The sequence below is a fragment of the Aethalodelphis obliquidens genome, unplaced genomic scaffold (genome assembly GCF_003676395.1).
Source record: "Aethalodelphis obliquidens isolate GAN/ISIS:26980383/991018 unplaced genomic scaffold, ASM367639v1 scaffold39, whole genome shotgun sequence".
NCBI lineage: Eukaryota > Metazoa > Chordata > Mammalia > Artiodactyla > Delphinidae > Aethalodelphis > Aethalodelphis obliquidens.
Genome location: NW_020837983.1, coordinates 170,726 through 190,901, shown reverse-complemented (window position 1 = coordinate 190,901; position 20,176 = coordinate 170,726).

Below are 20,176 nucleotides of genomic sequence, written 5' to 3'. Positions count from 1 at the left end.
TGGACTCAGAAGCAGCACACATCCAGTCCACCACACTGTCCTCAGAAGGTTGTTCATACCATATCTCATATCTAAATTAGGCTACTAAATTAATAATGAGAAATTGTGCCCCAAAGGACAGTCAGCTCCCTGATGGACAGCCACCTAAGTGGATACTAGCTGGGTTTATGTATCACACTTAGCGAACGGATAACTTGCAAGTGCTTAGTTGGGAACAGAGAGAAGTCTCAAACTGAAAATGGCCAAGATGGAACTCTTCTGACATTCCAAAACAGGCTTTGGTACACAGTTAGAGAAAGCTGGCTTGATGAAACACCTTTTCAGAATTCTGACCCTAGGAACAGAGCTTATTTTCTTCTCCCTGTGCCTTGAGATGTAAAGGTTCTATCAGGGCTCTCAGGAATTTTTATCTTACTCTTATCTAGAGCATCTCCAATTCCTGAGACTGAGAAAAAGAAACGGGGCAGGGAGGGGGACTTTTTAACCTGAATCAGGAAGACTGTGAGATTTCTGTGTCTATATGTATGTATGTATGTCTGCATGTAGATAGATACATATAGATATGTCTTTACCTCCAGATGGTATTACCAAAATTAATTTGTAAAAGAGCTCTATTTAATTGGCTTAAATAAAATTGGCTTATATAAACACTCAGAAATATAAAAGAAACTAACCCAAAAGAATTTCAGGTTCATGTGATCTGGTAAATATTCAGTATTAAAGCAATATCTGGTATTAAAGTTAGTTTAAGTTTGTTGGTTTAATTAACACAGAGATATCTTTAGAGTCATCAATATTAAGTATAATAATTTCATTGTACCTAGGTTTACTAGAAATCAAATAAGATCTTGTTATATCTGTTGCAAAATTGTCAGCAAGAAAAATAACTTGGTATGATGAAACTTTTAAATAACTTAAATATAAATGAGACAAGAACTTTTTAGGTGAGCCCTTTAAGAATAATTATGTTTTAGGTATGTCTATCTAAAATAGTTTCTCCATATTTTTAGTAACTTGAAACTTTAGAGTTTTGCTAAATTAAGTGATGGGAATTCATTGAATATCCAGATCATTTCCTAAAAATTCCTGGAAAATTAATTGCCAAACAAGTTTAAGTTTACCTACTTTTGTCTTATTAGAGGAAAAACTAGAGATGTTTGAGCTTATTGGACACATGTCTTGTGCCACAGTGAGGAAAGAAATTATGCTTTGAGAAAAATGTATGTTTCTAGAGGTTATAGAATATGTTCATAAGTTTGCCAATCAGGAAATGCTAGTATGACTAACAGTTCACAATTACTTGCTTCTTGGGTTTTGATAGAGATTAATTAAGGTTTTCAAGGTTAATATTATAATATATAAGTAATTAAATTTACTAGAAATAATAAGGGAAATATTTCAGTATTCAAGAAAAGGAGGATGTGTGTTTTCAATAAAAGAAGGTATGGAAATGCATTCTGTTAAAAGAACAGAAAGTAATTATGTACTAAAGCTGGTTATTTCTAAATGGGAAAGAAAATAAGGAACAAACTAATACAGATATAGAAAGTTGTGGGAGGTTTGTGGAAAAGGAAACCTGAGAAAAGAGTTTTGTGCATGATCAGGACTGGCTAAAACTAGATTGAACTAAATAAGTAAATGTCTTTTGTTATTGAAAGTAAGTTGGTACAAGACTGGAGTTTGGTTTTCTCCCTCTGTAAAGAGAACAAATTTTTCTTGGAATATTGAGCTGCTTTTATTGTCACTTTGATTATGTGAATAAGTATTGTTTCGCAGCACCCTATTATCCATTGGACCAAATGTTAAAACTTCTTTAAAATTTTTGACAAACTTCTTCAAATCAGATTCTAAATGAAGTTCTTTTGACCGCTAGCTAACTTTGGGATATTTCAGAGGGTCCCTGAAGCATTTCAAAGAGAGATATTCAACTAATTAGGATTATTTGATATGTTAAATTAATGGGAAGCATTGTCAAATAGTGATGATAAAGCTTCTTAGGTTATATTGTATGGGTAAATGTCATTAATATAATGTTCTAGAAATTATATGAAATTTCTAAAATTGGATATGTCCCAGTATAATATTATCAGTCATAATTCTAGTTATTATCTTAAAATGTTTATGTCACAGCCATAATCAAGTTTCTTTGTCAATTGCATTGTAATCAAATCTTTGTCATTCATAGAGAGTTGTTTTACTCTGATACTTTTGCAAAAATGCTTCATCTTCAAGAAGATTCATAGAAAGGACTTTTTGACAACTACAGGTCTCTGATAGCTTTCAGATCATACTGCTGAAACAGGTAAGAAATTTAAAAGTTCTAATGGAAACCCCAATGGCTTCTAAACTCTTAACAGATGATTAAAATCAAGAATTAGTTGGGCTTCCCTGGTGGCGCAGTGGTTGAGAGTCCGCCTGCCGATGCAGGGGACGCGGGTTCTGTGCCCTGGTCCGGGAGGATCCCACGTCCCGCGGAGCGGCTGGGCCCGTGAGCCATGACCGCTGGGCCTGCGCGTCCGGAGCCTGTGCTCCGCAACGGGAGAGGCCACAGCAGTGAGAGGCCCGCGTACCACAAAAAAAAAAAAAAAAAAAAAGAATTAGTTACATAGGACTGAGTGAACTGGTGAATATGGTTATAATTTTTATGGTTTTTGTTTGAAGTATTACTTTCAATCTTTGTTTTCCTGATATAAGTAAATCTTTCCCCTTACACTAATTGTGACTTACAGCAATTTGGTAAATTATATTTTTGTAATCAGAATTGAAAATTTTATCTTTTCTCTCTACCTGATCCCTCCAGATTTTGGAAACTCTTAATGAGTATTCTTATTTTATGGCAATATAGTTATTTCCATAATTTCAATAAGAATCTGTTCTCCTTATTAAAGGACATAATTGGAAACATTAGTTATATTATCATGGCTCTGACTGGAATGTCATATTTTGAGAATGTACATAGAATCAGATATGACCAGACAGCTTTAAAGAACTAAGGTGAACTTTATGGAGACATAAAGCCCCTTGGAAAAATGACTTGATACCCCATTTACAGGGTTCTCAGAAGCCTTACCAGGTAAATGAGGAAGGCCACCTCTTGGCAGGCGAAAGAATCTCAAGATATTTTGGGGACCTTGAGAAGAGAGGAATTCACCCAAATCTGTAGATGTTGCAGGTGGAGTCTGATAGCAAGCTCTTGGTGTGGCTTTCCTGGCCTTGAGATGCCTTTTAAAAATTCAATCTAAGATTCCTTATGAACAGTTCTTTAAAAGAGCCTATATGATCAATTAGACTTATGTAAATAAAGAGACCAAATTTATTGAAACCAGACTTATTTTGCAAACAAATTAGTCTTAATTTAGCTATATTTGGTGGAAATGAGGACAATTTTAGAGAAAAAATTATGTTTTAGCAATATGGTTTTGTGGATATTAAATTCTAACAGTGTTCTAATTGTCTTTGAGGTTCTATATTTACTGCCTAAGACTTACTTCCTGGATGGCTCCTCATTACTGTTACGTTATTGTGAAGTTTAATTGAATTATTAAAAGGACAGTCTAAGTTTGTTTCTGAAGCTTATCATAGTAAACTATTTTTGGATGAAGATCAGATGCCCCATGACCTGCAATCAGGAGATTATGCATATTGGAAAAGACATCAAGTACATGACTCCTTATAGCCATATTGGAAGGGGCCATATCAGGCATCCTCTACTGAATGGACTGCAATTTCTATTTCTGACAACCAGCTTTGACTAATTGAGACCAGCAGTACCAGACCAGGACAAGAAGAAGACGACATCTGAAGGAGACAGCTGACCCAAGATGCCGAACCAGGCCTGTGTACTTGTTACATTGATGGTTGCTCACATTTTTGCTTATGAACCAAATGTGTTTCTTTCTTGGGCTCAATCATATGCGTTTCAAAAATCAGTCCAATTTCTGCGTTTGTGGACAATTACCTGTGTCTAGTACTCCTGGGTTACCTTGGTGGATTTCTCTTCTCCAAGACTCTAATTGGATGGCCCTTAGGAAATTTATTCTAGAAGAAAGGACTTATAGTTCTGTTGGGGCCATTATTGATATTTCTAGATGGGACCCTCCTCCCTTGGCCAGTTAATCATACTTGCTCTGACCATGGCAATAAATATGGATTTTTTTTTCCTTTTCTAAAAATTTTTATTGAAGTATAGTTGATTCACAATGTTGTGATAGTTTCAGATGTACAGCAAAGAGATTCAATTATACATATATATATAAATATATATATTCTTTTTAAAATAAATTTGTCATAATTCTCTTCCATTATAGGTTATTACAAGATACTGAGTATAGTTCCCTGTGCTATATAGTAGGTCCTTATTGATTATTTTATATAGTAGTAGTGTGTATATTTTACTTTATTTTTTTTTTTATTGGAGTATAATTGCTTTACAATGTTGTATTAGTTTCTGACATACAATGAAGTGAATCAACTATATGTATACCTATGTCTCCTCCCTCTTGGACTTCCTTCCCACACACCCCCCCCCATCCCACCCATCTAGGTCATCACTGAGCACTGAGTTGAGATTCCTGTGCTTTATAGCATATTCCTGCTAGCTATCTATTTTATGCATGGTAGTGTATATATGTCGATCCTAATCTCCCAATTTGTCCCACCCTCCCCTTCCCCTCCATGTCCACATGTCCGTTCTCTATGTCTGTGTCTCTATTCCTGACCTGCAAATAGATTCATCCGTACTATTTTTCTAGATTCCACATATACGCATTAATATACAATATTTGCTTTTCTCTTTCTGGTTTACTTCACTCTGTATGACAGACTCTAGGTCCATCCACATCTCTATAAATCACCCAATTATGTTCCTTTTTATGACTGAGTAATATTCCATTGTATATATGTACCACATCTTCTTTATCCATTCATCTGTCATTGGGCACTTAGGTTGTTTCCATGTCCTGGCTATTGTAAATAGTGCTGCAGTGAACATTGGGATACATGACTCTTTTTGAATTATGGCTTTCTCAGGGTATATGCACAGTAGTGAGATTGCTGGGTCATGGTGGCTCTATTTTTAGTTTTTTAAGGAATATCCATACTGTTCTACATAGTGGCTGTATCAATTTATATTCCCACCAACAGTACAAGATGGTCCCTTTTCTCCACACCCTCTCCAGCATTTATTGTTTGTAGATTTTTGATGATGGCCTTTCTGACTGGTGTGAGGTGATACCTCATTGTAGTTTTGATTTGCATTTCTCTAAGGATTAGTGATGTCGATCATCTTTTCATGTGCCTCTTGGCCATCTGTATGTTTTCTTTGGTGAAATATCTGTTTAGGTCTTCCATCAATTTTTTAATTGGGTTGTTTTTTTGATATTGAGCTCCATGAGCTGTTTGTATATTTTGGAGATTAATCCTTTGTCCATTGCTTCCTTTGTAAATATTGTCTCCCATTCTGAGCATTGTCTTCTCGTCTTGTTTATGGTTTCCTTTGCTGTGCAAAAGCTTTTAAGTTTAATTAGGTCCTATTTGTTTATTTTTGCTTTTATTTTGGTTACTCTAGGAGATGGGTCAAAAAAGATCTTGCTGTGGTTTATGTCAAAGAGTATTTTTCCTGTGTTTTTCTCTAAGAGTTTTATAGTGTCTGTTCTTACATTTAGCTCTTTAATCCATTTTGAGTTTATTTCTGTGTATGGTGTTAGGGAGTGTTCTAAATTCATTCTTTTACATGTAGCTGTCCAGCTTTCCCAGCACCACTTATTATAGAGGCTGTCTTTTCTCCATTGTGTGTTCTTGCCTCCTTTGTCATAAATTAGGTGACCATATGTGCATGGGTTTATATCTGGGCTTTCTATCCTGCACCATTGCTCTATATTTCTGTTTTTGTGCCAGTAGCATACTGTCTTGATTACTGTAGCTTTGTAGCATAGTTTGAAGCCAGGGAGCCTGATTCCTCCAGCTCTGTTTGTCTTTCTCAAAATTGTTTTGGCTATTCAGGGTCTTTTGTGTTTCCATACAAATTGTTAAATTTTTTGTTCTAATTCTGTGAAGAATGCCATTGGTAATTTGACAGGGATTGCATTGAATCTGTAGATTGCTTTAGGCACTATAGTCATTTTCACAGTATTGATTCTTTCAATCTGAGAACATGATATATTTCTCCATCTGTTTATGTCATCTTTGATCTCTTTCATAAGTGTTTTATAGTTTTCTGAGTATTGGTATTTGCCTCCCTAGGTAGGTTTATTCCTAGGTATTTTATTCTTTTTGTTATGATGGTAAATGGGATTGTTTCCTTAACTGTCTGATCTTTTGTCATTAGTGTATAGGAATTCAAGAGATTTCTGTGCATTAATTTTGTATCCTGCAACCTTACCAAATTCATTGATTGGTTGTAAAAGTTTTCTGGTGGCCTCTTTAGGATTTTCTATGTATAGTATTATGTCATCTGCAAAGAGTGACAGTTTTACTTCTTTTCCAATTTGTATTCCTTTTATTTCTTTTTCTTCTCTGATTGCCATGGCTAGGACTTCCAAAACTATGTTGAATAAGAGTGGCGAGAGTGGACATCCTTGTCGTGTTCCTGATCTTAGAGGAAATGCTTTCAGTTTTTCACCATTGAGAATGATGTTAGCTGTGGGTTTGTCATATATGGCCTTTATTATGTTGAGGTAAGTTCCCTCTATGCCCACTTTCTGGAGAGTTTTTATCATAAATCGTTGTTGAATTTGTCAAAAGCTTTTTCTGTATCTATTGAGGTGATCATGTGGGTTTTTTTCTTAATTTATTAATATGGTATATCACATTGATTGATTTGTGTGTATTGAAGAATCCTTGCATTCCTTGGACAAATCCCACTTGATCATGGTGTATGATCCTTTTAATGTGTTGTTGGATTCTGTTTGCTAGTATTTTGTTGAGGATTTTGCATCTATGTTCATCAGTAATAATGGTCTGTAATTTTCTTTTTTTGTGATATCTTTGTCTAGTTTTGGTATCAAGGTGATAATGACCTCATAGAATGAATTTAGGAGTGTTCCTTTCTCGCAAATTTTTGGAAGAGTTTGAGAAGGATAGGTCTTAGGTCTTCTCTAAATATTTGATAGAATTCACCTGTGAAGCCATCTAGTCCTGGATTTTGTTTGTTGGAAGATTTTTAATTACAGTTTCAATTCATTACTTGTGATAGGTCTGTTTATATTTTCCAATTCTTCCTGGTTTAGTCTTGGAAAATTGTACCTTTCCAGGAATTTGTTCATTTCTTCGAGGTTGTCCATTTTATTGGCATATACTTGCTTGTCATAGTCTCTTATAATCCTTTGGATTTCTGCAGTGTCAGTTGTAATTTCTCCTTTTTCATTTCTAATTTTATTGATTTGTATCCTCTCCCTTTTTTTCTTGAAGAGTCTTACACCAATGGACAGATCATCCAAACAGAAAATAAATAAGGAAACACAAGCTTTAAATGACACAATAGACCAGATATATTTAATTGATATTTATAGGACATTCCACCTGAAAGTGGCAGAATAAACTTTCTTCTCAAGTGCACATTTAACATTCTCATCACATCTTGGGTCACAAATCAAGCCTTGGAAAAATTAAGAAAATTGAAATCACATCAAGCTTCTTTTCCAACCACTACACTATGAGATTAGAAATCAATTACAGGAAAAAAACTGTAACAAACACAAATACATGGAGACTAAACAGTGTGCTACTAAATAACCAAGAGGTCACTGAAGAAATCAAAGAGGAAATTTTAAAAATACATAGAAACAAATGACAATGAAAACACAATGACCCAAAACCTATGGGACACAGCAAAAGCAGTTCCTAGAGGGAAGTTTATAGCAATTCAATCTCACCTCAAGAAAGAAGAAAAATCTCAAATAAATAATCTAACCTTATATCTAAAGCAACTAGAGAAAGGAGAACAAAGAAAACCCAAAGTCAGTAGAAGGAAAGGAATCATAAAGATCAGAGCAGAAATAGATGAAATAGAAATGAAGAAAACAATAACAAAGATCCATAAAACTAAAAGTTGGTTCTTTGAGAAGATAACCAAAATTCATAAATACGGATTTTATTTAAAATTACTCAAGCTCAATCAGAGCAATGAGCTAAATTTCAGTCAAAGAATATAACTTCCCAGTTATTGGGAGGGACCCTCCTTCAATTATGGCATGGGTTTATATGGGTTTAAGTTTAAAGGCCCTTATATTCAGAACAGTTAAATCATACTAAGGATAATCAGCCTAATAACACTAGGAGATTGGGCTGAGTGCCTTATGAACAATGCCAATACGTCATTACCTTTGAGAAGCAGTGACTGGTTTGGAACTGATTGGTTGAGATGACCAGGAAAATATTAGGTAGTTCCTAAGAGGACCCGATGGATTTATGGAGCAAATTTACAGCGTTGGTTCTTCCCAGGTTGGTTAGAAAGATGTACAATTGATTTCTCTTGGGCTCAAGATAAGCTATGGGCAATACTGAAAAGAGCCACTGCCACTCTACCTTTAATGCAGGCACACTGTGTTCAATCATTTTTCCAATGGTATGATAATTTGGCCATGGTATTTGTTCCTTCACTTGGAATAGAAGACGTCATTACTCACATAGAGGTTTTAACCAAATTTATTCAGCAACCTTTGAATTATAATAATCAAGCCATTAATTGCTCAATTCAGAAGTTTCCATTATGAGAAAAACAGTCCTATGGAATCACATGGCCCTTGATATTCTCACAGCTTCCCAAGGGGGAACTTGCCTCTAATACATACTAAATATTGTGTTTTTGTATCTTCTGAGTCTTCTAATGTAACCCACCTTATGATGTTTATGAAAAATCAAATTTCCACTCTGAATGATTCTCTTCCCAGTTTAGGGGGAAAATGGGTTGTTTCAGTTTTTAAGAAATAGATCAAAATATATTTATTTGGTTTAAATATTGATGCTTTTTTGGGATAAACCTATCCAATCAGCAAATATGATAATAGATGTCCTTTGCACCTAATCATCCTCTTCAATACCTTTCTGCCCATTAAATCAGAGAAAATTCTAAGATGCCTGGCAAAGTTATTTTTGGAAAGGGACCCATTTTCTACATTTCCCTCCAGTTACTTCAGAGTTTCAATTTATGTCACCACATAGGATAATTTCATAAGGACACTGACATTATTATTTCACTTTAAAATGTAATTTCATTATTTTGCTCCTAACTTTATTCTCCTTTAGTTTTAAAAGACTATTTGGCCTCCCCAATTAATAAAATGTTTTATGATATGGAAGTTATTTTGTATGTATATTCATTGTTAAAATGTGTCTTGACATGGATCTCAGAGTCTTAAAAGGTAACTAACAGTCTTATTTGGAGATTCTTATTCTTATTGAACTTTCAGGCCATTTTGCCTGTAGATTTATTTTCTATAGATTTGAAAGAAAAAGCTGTAATATCAAATACATCACAAATCAGATTATTTGGGAAGAAGACTTAGACTTTCCAACATTATATAATTTATTCTAAATATGTTTCAATGGTAAAAGAAGAGGAACTAGTAATCTGGCATTTTAAGGCATTCAAAGTTATACAACTATTTTAAAATAAGACAAATGCCCTGAATTTATGTAATAGTGGTATTCTCAGATAATAGTATTATTAAAACAACTATCATTTATTCTTGTTCTCAATCTTAAAACAAATTATAAATCACAGAAATAATAGCATTAATCATAAATGTGAACATAGTTCTTCTTAAAAATGTTTTAGAATATATACTAGTAATGACATAGTTAAAATAATCATTTGATTGTCTAATTGTCTATTTAATTGCTATAACTAGAATGTTTGATTGGATTCTTCTTTTGGGGGAGTTGCCAGGGAATGTGCTTATCTGTGTGCAATTTTATGTTAATTTATGAACTGCGATAGAAATCAAGAAAACTAGGGCTTCCCTGTGGCGCAGTGGTTGAGAATCTGCCTGCCAATGCAGGGGACACGGGTTCGAGCCCCAGTCTGGGAAGATCCTACATGCCACGGAGCAACTAGGCCCAGGAGCCACAACTACTGAGCCTGCGCGTCTGGAGCTAGTGCTCCACAACAAGAGAGGCCACGACAATGAGAGGCCCACGCACCGCGATGAAGAGTGACCCCTGCTCGCCGCAACTAGAGAAAGCCCTCGCACAGAAACAAAGACCCAATGCAGCCAAATAAATAAATAGCGTTCCCTTTAAAAAAAAAAAAAAAAAGAAAACTAATGCCAAATATTTTAGAAATTTAGTGTGGTATACAGGGCTCAGAACTAGAGTTTGGAATTAATTTCCTTAAAAGAATATAAAACACATCTAGCTTCTTTGAGCAATTCCAAGGGGAAATTATATTTCCTGTTTAAAAATATATGGATGTAAGAGTTAATCTCCAGAGTTAACTAACAAAAGACACCAGAGCTTTAGATAAAAGAATTAAAAGATATTTGAAATCTACCTACTCAGTAATTTTTTTTCTTATGAGTATATATTTTATTTGCAGAAAGATTCTGTTTGGCTGTTTTTTACAAATCTGTCTGCTCTTATTTAAAATACTCTCTTATTCTTTCACTGTGATTTATATTCCTTCCTTCCTTATAAATATTTATTTCAAAGTGTCTTTCAGAGTAGATTATAACCTTGGTGTGCATATTCTTCTATTGTTGTGTCTGCTAATACTTTCGCACAGTGATTCATTTCCTCAAGTAGATTATAATCTCTAACTATAAATTCATCTGCAGTGGGGGTTGATTTGGTGGCTTATGCTGCATACTCAAGATGTAGCCTCTTAACCACAGCCCAGTTTCAAATTTGCCTTACTTAGACTGGATGGGTTTCACCATATCTAGATCAGTTTTAATGAAAATATCTTAGTTTAGAATCATTTGAGCCAAGCAGACAGAATGAATTTGGACTCTACAGCTACCCACTGGCTGAGGTACTGGCTTCTTTTCTACCCAAGCTTCCTTGCAGTTTCCTGGGCAGGGTTAGTGGCTGATGTTTTTCTATTTCATGGAAAGGTCAGATCCTTATGACTCCTGGTCATATGCAGGAAGTTTATAGTTAGGTCTTTTGGCCAAAACCCTACTCTCAAGCATAATACTTGCTGCCAACATGTTCATTAACTAGGAAAACCTTATCATTTAAATCAGAACATGTAGAAACTTGGAAGGGGATTTATTATTAATTCTGCAGAAGGAGCAGGTGCAAAGCAAGCCTATCTTTAGAAAACTGTAACCAAGCAGGACCCTATGGGGCCTTCCCGGGACAGACACTTCCCCCCATGTCCTCTGCCTGTTTCTTGTTTGTAGAAAAGCTGTAGTCTTCCAGGCCTCCCCTGAGTCACAAAAGCCCGGCTCAAGAATTAATGATTGAAAGGATGTGAACGTATAGTGACAAAAGTAGGAGCTGGGCCAGAAGAACTGGTAACAATTTAAATAGTAAATAAGCCATATGGAAGTATAGAATCTTTAGTTCCTCCCTGAGGTGAATAGATAACAGTATTTGAAGCACATTCCTGAGTTATTTTATAGATACTAAAACCCCCACCAAACGGAAGTTAACTACATGATGACCATGAGCACATAACCCCAGACCAGCTGGAGCTTGAGGCTTGGTAATGTTAACCCCTGTGACACCACCCTTTTACCTCACCATTAACCAATCAGAGATTGTGCACGAGCTGAGCACACACCCTGTGACTCCCCTCCTTCACCTTGCCTTTAAAAATGCTTCCTTGAAACCTATCAGGGAGTTTGGTTTTTTAGAGCATGAGCTGCCTGGACTCCTCGTATGGCACCTACAATAAACGCTGCACTTACCTTCGCCACACCCCAGTGCCTGTAGGTTGGCTTTATCACATGTGGGCAAGCACACCCAAGTTTGTTTTGGTAACAAAGCCAGTATATATATGGTAAACCTGCACTCACACTAAGGTGGAAGCTATTTTGTCTTTGCTCCTGCCCACAAATTACACTCCCACATTTTCTGTTCCTTTATTTCTACAGTCTGGAAATTTTCCTGGTAATTTATAGCTTGACAGTACATCCAAAACTTCCATTGTTATACTTGGCCCATGCATTTTGTATTGAAATAGGTCCTTCCAGTATCAACTTTTTCTGATATGTTAACCTAAAATTTATTAATTTAATAAATTAACCTTCTTAACCTTTCATTATTTCACTGCTTCTTGTGAGTTCCACTTGAGTTTATTAGCTACTTCCTTACCATTTTCACTACATTTACTTGAATGATGGATACAAAGGTGATAAGTAAAGAATTTCCCCCTTTTTCTCTCCCTGGAAATAGTTGGCAGAATTTTGTGTAATATTATATGCTTTCTGAATGTTCATCATTCCTAGGTTACAGTAAAATAATTCTTTTATTTCTTTCAAAGGGATCAAACTGGTTACTTTGAACTTAAATTCACTACTGATATGTATAATACTTAATAAAACTACTTTATTATTATTTGGCATCCAATTATGGCCAGTAAAACTACTTTGGGAGTAGAATTTACATCTAATTGCTCATTACTCAGAATCAGGGTTCCATTCTACAAGAAAGGGACTAGCAAAATCCAAGAATGTTCTGAATAGACGGAAGTGCCAAGAAAACTAGCAGAAAATGCTAGGTGGACAAGCTCAGCATGTCAGCAGAGCCCACACATGTACTGAGTTTAGATATACATGGCACAGCCACAAATTCAATGAAGGCAAATGGATCATGAGCTCTTAGAGAAGAGGTAATAACATATTGGAGCTGATGCATTATGTTACACCTACTCTTAGTACCCTATTTGTTGTTCATTCTTTAAACATACGTCCCTTCCTTCCAACATGATAATCTGTTTATCTCTTTAAGGTTCTATAGGTCCAGCAGAGCACTGAGGACTGCCAAGGAGAAACTTGGTGCAAAGGCAGAAGCTGGCAGTAAGCCTCCATTAATGTAACTTGGCTTTATTACAACTCTGGTAAACTACCTCCTCTACCTCTTTCATGTCTTTGGCTCCAACCTTTCCCTAGCGACCACAATACAGCTTTTCTTCCTATGTTATATTTCCATCAGCCACACTCCTAATTGCCAGCCCATTCTGATGGATTTTGTTCCGCAAAGCTTTTTACTTTCTTACACTGAGGAGTGGTCTGTAAACCCTGTGTGGTTTATTGATGTCTTAAACTTGTGGCTTCATCTTTTGAAGGTATATTTTAGAGTCAAAATCTGGAGGAAAATAGAGTTAAAATTTTATTTTGACAGAAGAAAATATTATGCTTTTTTTCTTGCATAGTCTTTTGATTATATGAAAAGTATCATATTTCTGATCATGTCAATACAGTCGCTACTCTGATTTTAACAATATGTTAACCTGAACGTTGAAAGAGAAACGTTAAATCTAATGCAAGCACACAGAAATGACATAGAAACACATTGGTGGAGCAGAAGCAAGAAGAACTACAATCTTGCAGCCTGGGGAACAAAAACCACATTCACAGAAAGATAGATACCATGAAAAGGCGGAGGACTGTGTGCCAGATGAAGGAACAAGATAAAACCCCAGAAAAACAACTAAATGAAGTGGAGATAGGAAATCATCCAGAAAAAGAATTCAGAATAATGATAGTGAAGGTAATCTAGGACCTCGGAAAAAGGATGGAGGCAAAGATCAAGAAGATGCAAGAAATGTTTAACAAAGACCTAGAAGAATTAAAGAACAAACAAACAGAGATGAACAATACAACAACTGAAATGAAAACTACACAAGAAGGAATTAATAGCAGAAAAACTGAGGCAGAAGAACGGATAAGTGACCTGGAAGACAAAATGGTGGAATCCATTGCTGTGGAACAGACTAAAGAAAAAAGAATGAAAAGATATGAAGACAGCTTAAGAGACCTCTGGGACAACATTAAACGCAACAACATTTGCATTATAGGGGTCCCAGAAGGAGAAGAGAGAGAGAAAGGACCAGAGAAAATATTTGAAGAGATTATAGTCAAAAACTTCCCTAAAATGGGAAAGGAAATAGCCACCCAAGTCCAGGGAGCGCAGCAAGTCCCATACAGGATAAACCCAAGGAGAAACACACTGAGACACATAGTAACCAAATTGGCAAAAATTAAAGACAAAGAAAAATTCTTGAAAGCAGCAAGGGAAAAATGACAAATAACATACAAGAGCACTTCCATAATGTTAACAGCTGATTTCTCAGCAGAAACTCTACAAGCCAGATGGGAGTGGCATGATATACTTAAAGTGATTAATAGGAAGAACCTAAAACCAAGATGACCCTACCCACAAGGATCTCATCCAGATTTGACAAAGAAATCAAAAACTTTACAGAGAAGCAAAAGCTAAGACAATTCAGCACCACCAAACCAGCTCTACAACAAATGCTAAAGGAACTTCTCTAAGTGGGAAACACAAGAGAAGAAAAAGACCTTCAAAAACAAACCCAAAACAATTAAGAAAATGGTCATAGGAACACACATATTGATAATTACCTTAAACGTGAATGGATTAAATGCTCCAAACAAAAGACACAGACTTGTTGAATGGATACAAAAACAAGGCCCATATATATGTTGTCTACAAGAGACCCACTTCAGATCTAGGGACACATTCAGACTGAAAGTGAGGGGATGGAAAAAGATATTCCATGCAAATGGAAATCAAAAGAAAGCTGGAGTAGCAATGCTCATATCAGATAAAATAGACTTTAAAATAAAGAATGTTACAAGAGACAGGGAAGGACACTACATAATGCTCAAAGGATCAATCCGAGAAGAAGAGATAACAATTATATATATATATGCACCCAACATAGGAGCACCTCAATACATAAGGCAACTGCTAACAGCTGTAAAAGAGGAAATTGACAGTAACACATTAACAGTTGGGGACTTTAACACCTCACTTACACCAATGGACAGATCAACCAAAATGAAAATAAATAAGGAAATAGAAGCTTTAAATGACACAATAGACCAGAGAGATTTAATTGATATTTATAGGACATTCCATCCAAAATCAGCAGATTACACTTTCTTCTCAAGTGTGCATGGAACATTCTCCAGGATAGGTCACATGTTGGGTCACAAATCAAGCCTCAGTAAATTTAAGAAAATTGAAATTATATCAAGCATCTTTTCTGACCACAGCGCCATGAGATTAGAAATGAGTTACAGGGAAAGAAACATAAAAAAATACAAACACATGGAGGCTAAACAATACGTTACTAAATAACCAAGAGATCACTGAAGAAATCAAAGAGGAAATCAAAAAATACCTAGAGACAAATGACAATGAAAACACGATGATCCAAACCCTATGGGATGCAGCTAAGAGGGAAGTTTATAGCTATACAAGCCTACCTCAAGAAAGAAGAAAAATCTCAAATAAACAATCTAACCTTACACCTAAAGGAACTAGAGAAAGAAGAACAAACAAAACCCAAAGTCAGCAGAAGGATAGAAATCATAAAGATTAGAACAGAAATAAATGAAATAGAAATAAAGAAAACAAAAACAAAGATCAATAAAACTAAAAGCTGGTTCTTTGAGAAGACAAACAAAATTGATAAACCATTAGTCAGACTCATCAAGAAAAAGAGGGAGAGGACTCAAATCAATAAAATTAGAAATGAAAAAGGAGAAGTTACAACAGACACCACAGAAATACAAAGCAGCCTAAGAGACTACTACAAGCAACTCTATGCCAATAAAATGGACAACCAGGAAGAAATGGACAAATTCTTAGAAAGGTATAACCTTCCAAGACTGAACCAGGAAGAAATAGAAAATATGAATGGACCAATCACAAGTAATGAAATTGAAAATATGATTAAAAATCTTCCAACAAACAAAAGTCTGGGACCAGATGGCTTCACAGGTGAATTCTATCAAACATTTAGAGAAGAGCTAACACTCATCCTTCTCAATCTCTTCCAAAAAATTGTGGAGGAAGGAACACTCCCAAACTCATTTTATGAGGCCACCATCACCCTGATACAAAAACCAGACAAAGGTACTACAAAAAGGAAAATTACAGACCAATATCACTGATGAATATAGATGCAAAAATTCTCAACAAAGTACTAGCAAACAGAATCTAACACTTTAAAAGGATCATACACCATGATCAAGTGGGATTTATCCCAGGGATGCAAGTATTCTTCAATGGAACTTACCTCAACATAATAAAGGCCATATATGACAAAAAAAAGAAAAAGAAAAAGAAAAAGAAACACATTTGTGGATTTCACCTATCCTGCATAATAAATCACATGCTCGGGAACATTCTAACAGATGTCACTGTTCTCTTTACTGTCTTTGACTTCTTTGCCTACCTACAAAGATTAGGACTCCTTGACAGTAAGTCAATTCATGGTCTGTTGAACAAATATTTTCTAGTTACTTTATCTCAATACCTGCTTGTTCGCCTTATGCTGCCCAAATCAAATTATAGATGTTATCCCTTGTCAAAAATATGTCTTAAGCCTTAGCATAGCATATGTGGTCTAGTTTAACTGCTGCTTAACCTCTTATTCTTAACCCTCCAGTGAACTCCAAATCCTAGTAATTTCAGCAGTACACCAAGTTATTTCTTTTCTTGAGCCTTTGTGTCTGCTTTCTTCTCTCTGGAATATCCTTTATTTTTTTACTGGTTAGTATTCCATTATATGAACTACCACAACTTATTTACCAGTTGATGGACATTGAAGTTGTTTCCAGTTTGGGGCTATTATGGATAAAAATTTTAAAATAAAACTGTTAGAAATCTAAAAAAGAGTAGATATATGTATATGTATGACTGATTTACTTTGGTGTACAACAAGAAACTAACAAAACATTGTAAAGCAGCTATACTCCAAAAAATGGACAATACCAGGTGTTATTAAGGATATTGAGCAACTGAAACTCTCATGCACTGCTGTTGAGGATGCAAAGTAATACAGCCACTTTGGAAAACAGAAGTTTCTTCTGAATGTAAGGATACTCTTACCATATGACTCAGTAATCCCAATCCTAGGTATTTCCCAAAATGAAATGAAAACTTCTCTATAAAGACATGTCTGCAAATGTTTATAGCAATTTAATTTTTTTATAAAAATAGTTTTATTAGATTATTTAGTAATTAGATTTTTACAAAGTCATTCTCCAAAACTTTAATGTTTTGACCACCATTTGGCAAATTGGCATTTTATTTTTTGAAAAGCCTCTCAAATTTGTATGGGCTAATTAAAGCAGAGATATCTTATTTATTATTATTATTAATTTTTTTGGAGTATAGTTGCTCTAGAATGTTGTTAACATTGTGAAAGGTCTGTGCAAATGTAATAGAATTAGTATTAGTAGCAGTAGTAGCAGAAGCAGTAGTAATAGAAATAAAAATAGAAGTAGTAATTAGCATTGGTCAGCATTCAAATGTGCTGCCTCAGGAAGGTCTGAGCTTCCTGCCTCCTGAGGTAATATTAAGGCAGTGGCTGGACAGCCCTTAGCATGTTATGGAAGAGAATCTGTTGAATGGAACTTCAACTATCTGGTCTCTAAAGTTCTTTCCAAGTCTAAGTCTCTGTATCTTTGTTATCATTAAATCACTGTGTGCGTTTTCTGGTCTCTTGGCAATTTACTACAGTCAGTACCATAGGAAGCAGGGACACAATGTAAAATAAAAGGTAGTGAGATATTTTAAGTATTGTCATTGTATCATTGTTCATTTAATTCCTATCACCTCCTTCAATAGAGTGTCAATGAATGTCAAATAGTTTTCAGCATTAGTCACTTTCAGGAACTCTGATCTTTGTTAAAGATTAGGCATGGATTTAAATTGTAGACACAGAGCTCACATCCTGGAATTCTTGGGAGGAAAGGTTTTCAGAATCACTGATATTTTTCATAATGTTCTTATGCTGATAGACTGCTCTAAGTCAGTAATCAAGCAGTAAATAAAAAGCATAAGCTAAAATGAATATATTTGTAAAAGTATAATTTTTCATAATACCTGAATACATGGACAATTAAGAGGGAAAACAGAATATTTCAGAAATGTGCAGTTTTAATGATTTATTTTTAAAAAAACTCCATAAGGAACAGGCATTTTGGGTTTATCAAATATCTGGAAAGTTTTAAAAGCATTTATAGTTAAATAATTTTCACACATATTTAACTAATAACCCTCATCTTTTAAAAATACAGAAATTTTTAGTCTGGTCATTATAGAAAGTTAAGAAAATGGGTATACATTTCTATAAAAAGAAGAAAATGAGAGTTATAAGAATCATACCACTAAATGTAACCACTGTTAATATTTTTGTATATTCTATTCTATAATATACTTATATGTACCCATATAAATACATAATAAAATTATAGATACATGTACATTCTTTTAAAACCCTGCTTTCAAAAAATATTCTTCAAAGAGTGCTTTTCTTTTAACATCTTTATTGGAGTATATTTGCTTTACAATGGTGTGTTAGTTTCTGCTTTATAACAAAGTGAATCAGCTATACATATACATACATCCCCATATCTCCTCCCTCTTGCGACTCCCTCCCATCTTCCCTATCCCACCCCTCTAGGTGGTCACAGGGCACCAAACTGATCTCCCTGTGCTATGCGGTTGCTTCCCACTAGCTATCTATTTTACAATTGGTAGTGTATATGTGTCCATGCCACTCTCTCACTTTGTCTCAGCTTACATTTCCCCCTCCCCATGTCCTCAAGTCCATTCTCTACCTCTGCATCGTTTATTCCTGTCCTGTCCCTAGATTCTTCAGAACAATTCTTTTTCTTTTTGTAGATTCCATATGTATGTGTTAGCATTCGGTATTTGTTTTTCTCTTTCTGACTTACTTCACTCTGTATGGCAGACTCTAGGTCCATCCACCTCACTACAAATAACTCAGTTTCGTTTCTTTTTATGGCTGAGTAATATTCCATTGTATATATGTGCCACATCTTCTTTATCCATTCATCCGTCGATGGACACTTAGGTTGCTTCCATGTCTTGGCTATTGTAAATAGAGCTACAATGAACACTGTGGTACATGACTCTTTCTTAATTATGGTTTTCTCAGGGTATATGCCCAGTAGTGGGATTGCTGGGTTGTATGGTAGTTCTATGTTTAGTTTTTTAAGAACATCCATACTGTTCTCCATAGTGACTGTATCAATTTACATTCCCACCAAGAGTGCAAGAGGGTTCCCTTTTCTCCACACCCTCTCCAGTATTTATTGTTTGTAGATTTTTTGTTTTTTTGAGGTAGGATTGTATTGCTGTTATCTTCCCACTTAGAACAGCTTTTGCTGCATCCCATAGGTTTTGGGTCGTTGTGTTTTCATTGTCATTTATTTCTAGGGTTTTTTTTTTTTTTTTTTGCTGTACGTGGGCCTCTCACTGTTGTGGCCTCTCCTGTTGTGGGGCACAGGCTCTGGACGCACAGGCTCAGTGCCCATGGCTCATGGGTCCAGCCACTCCATGGCATGTGGGATCTTCCCGGACTGGGCCATGAACCCACATCCCCTGCATTGGCAGGCAGACTCTCAACCACTGCGCCACCAGGGAAGCCCTCTAGGTATTTTTTAATTTTCTCTTTAATTTCTTCAGTGATCTCTTGGTTATGTAGTAGTGTATTGTTTAGTCTCCATGTGTTTGTATTTTCTACAGGTTTTTTCCTGTATTTGATATGTAGTCTCATAACATTGTGTTTGGAAAAGATACTTTATACGATTTCAATTTTCTTAAATTTATCAAGGCTTGATTTGTGACCCAAGATATAATCTATCCTAGAGAAAGTTCCATGAGCACTTGAGGAGAAAGTATATTCTGTTGTTTTTGGATGGAATGTCCTATAAATATCAATTAAGTCCATCTTGTTTAATGTATCATTTAAAGCTTGTGTTTCCTTATTTATTTTCATTTTGGATGATCTGTCCATCGGTGAAATGGGGTGTTAAAGTCCCCTACTCTAATTGTGTTACTGTCAATTTCCCCTTTTATGGCTGTTAGCATTTGCCTTATGTATTGAGGTGCTCCAATGTTGGGTGCAGAAATATTTACCATTGTTATAGATTCTTCTTGGATTGATCCCTTGATCTTTATGTAGTGTCCTTCTTTGTCTCTTGTAATAGTCTGTATTTTAAAA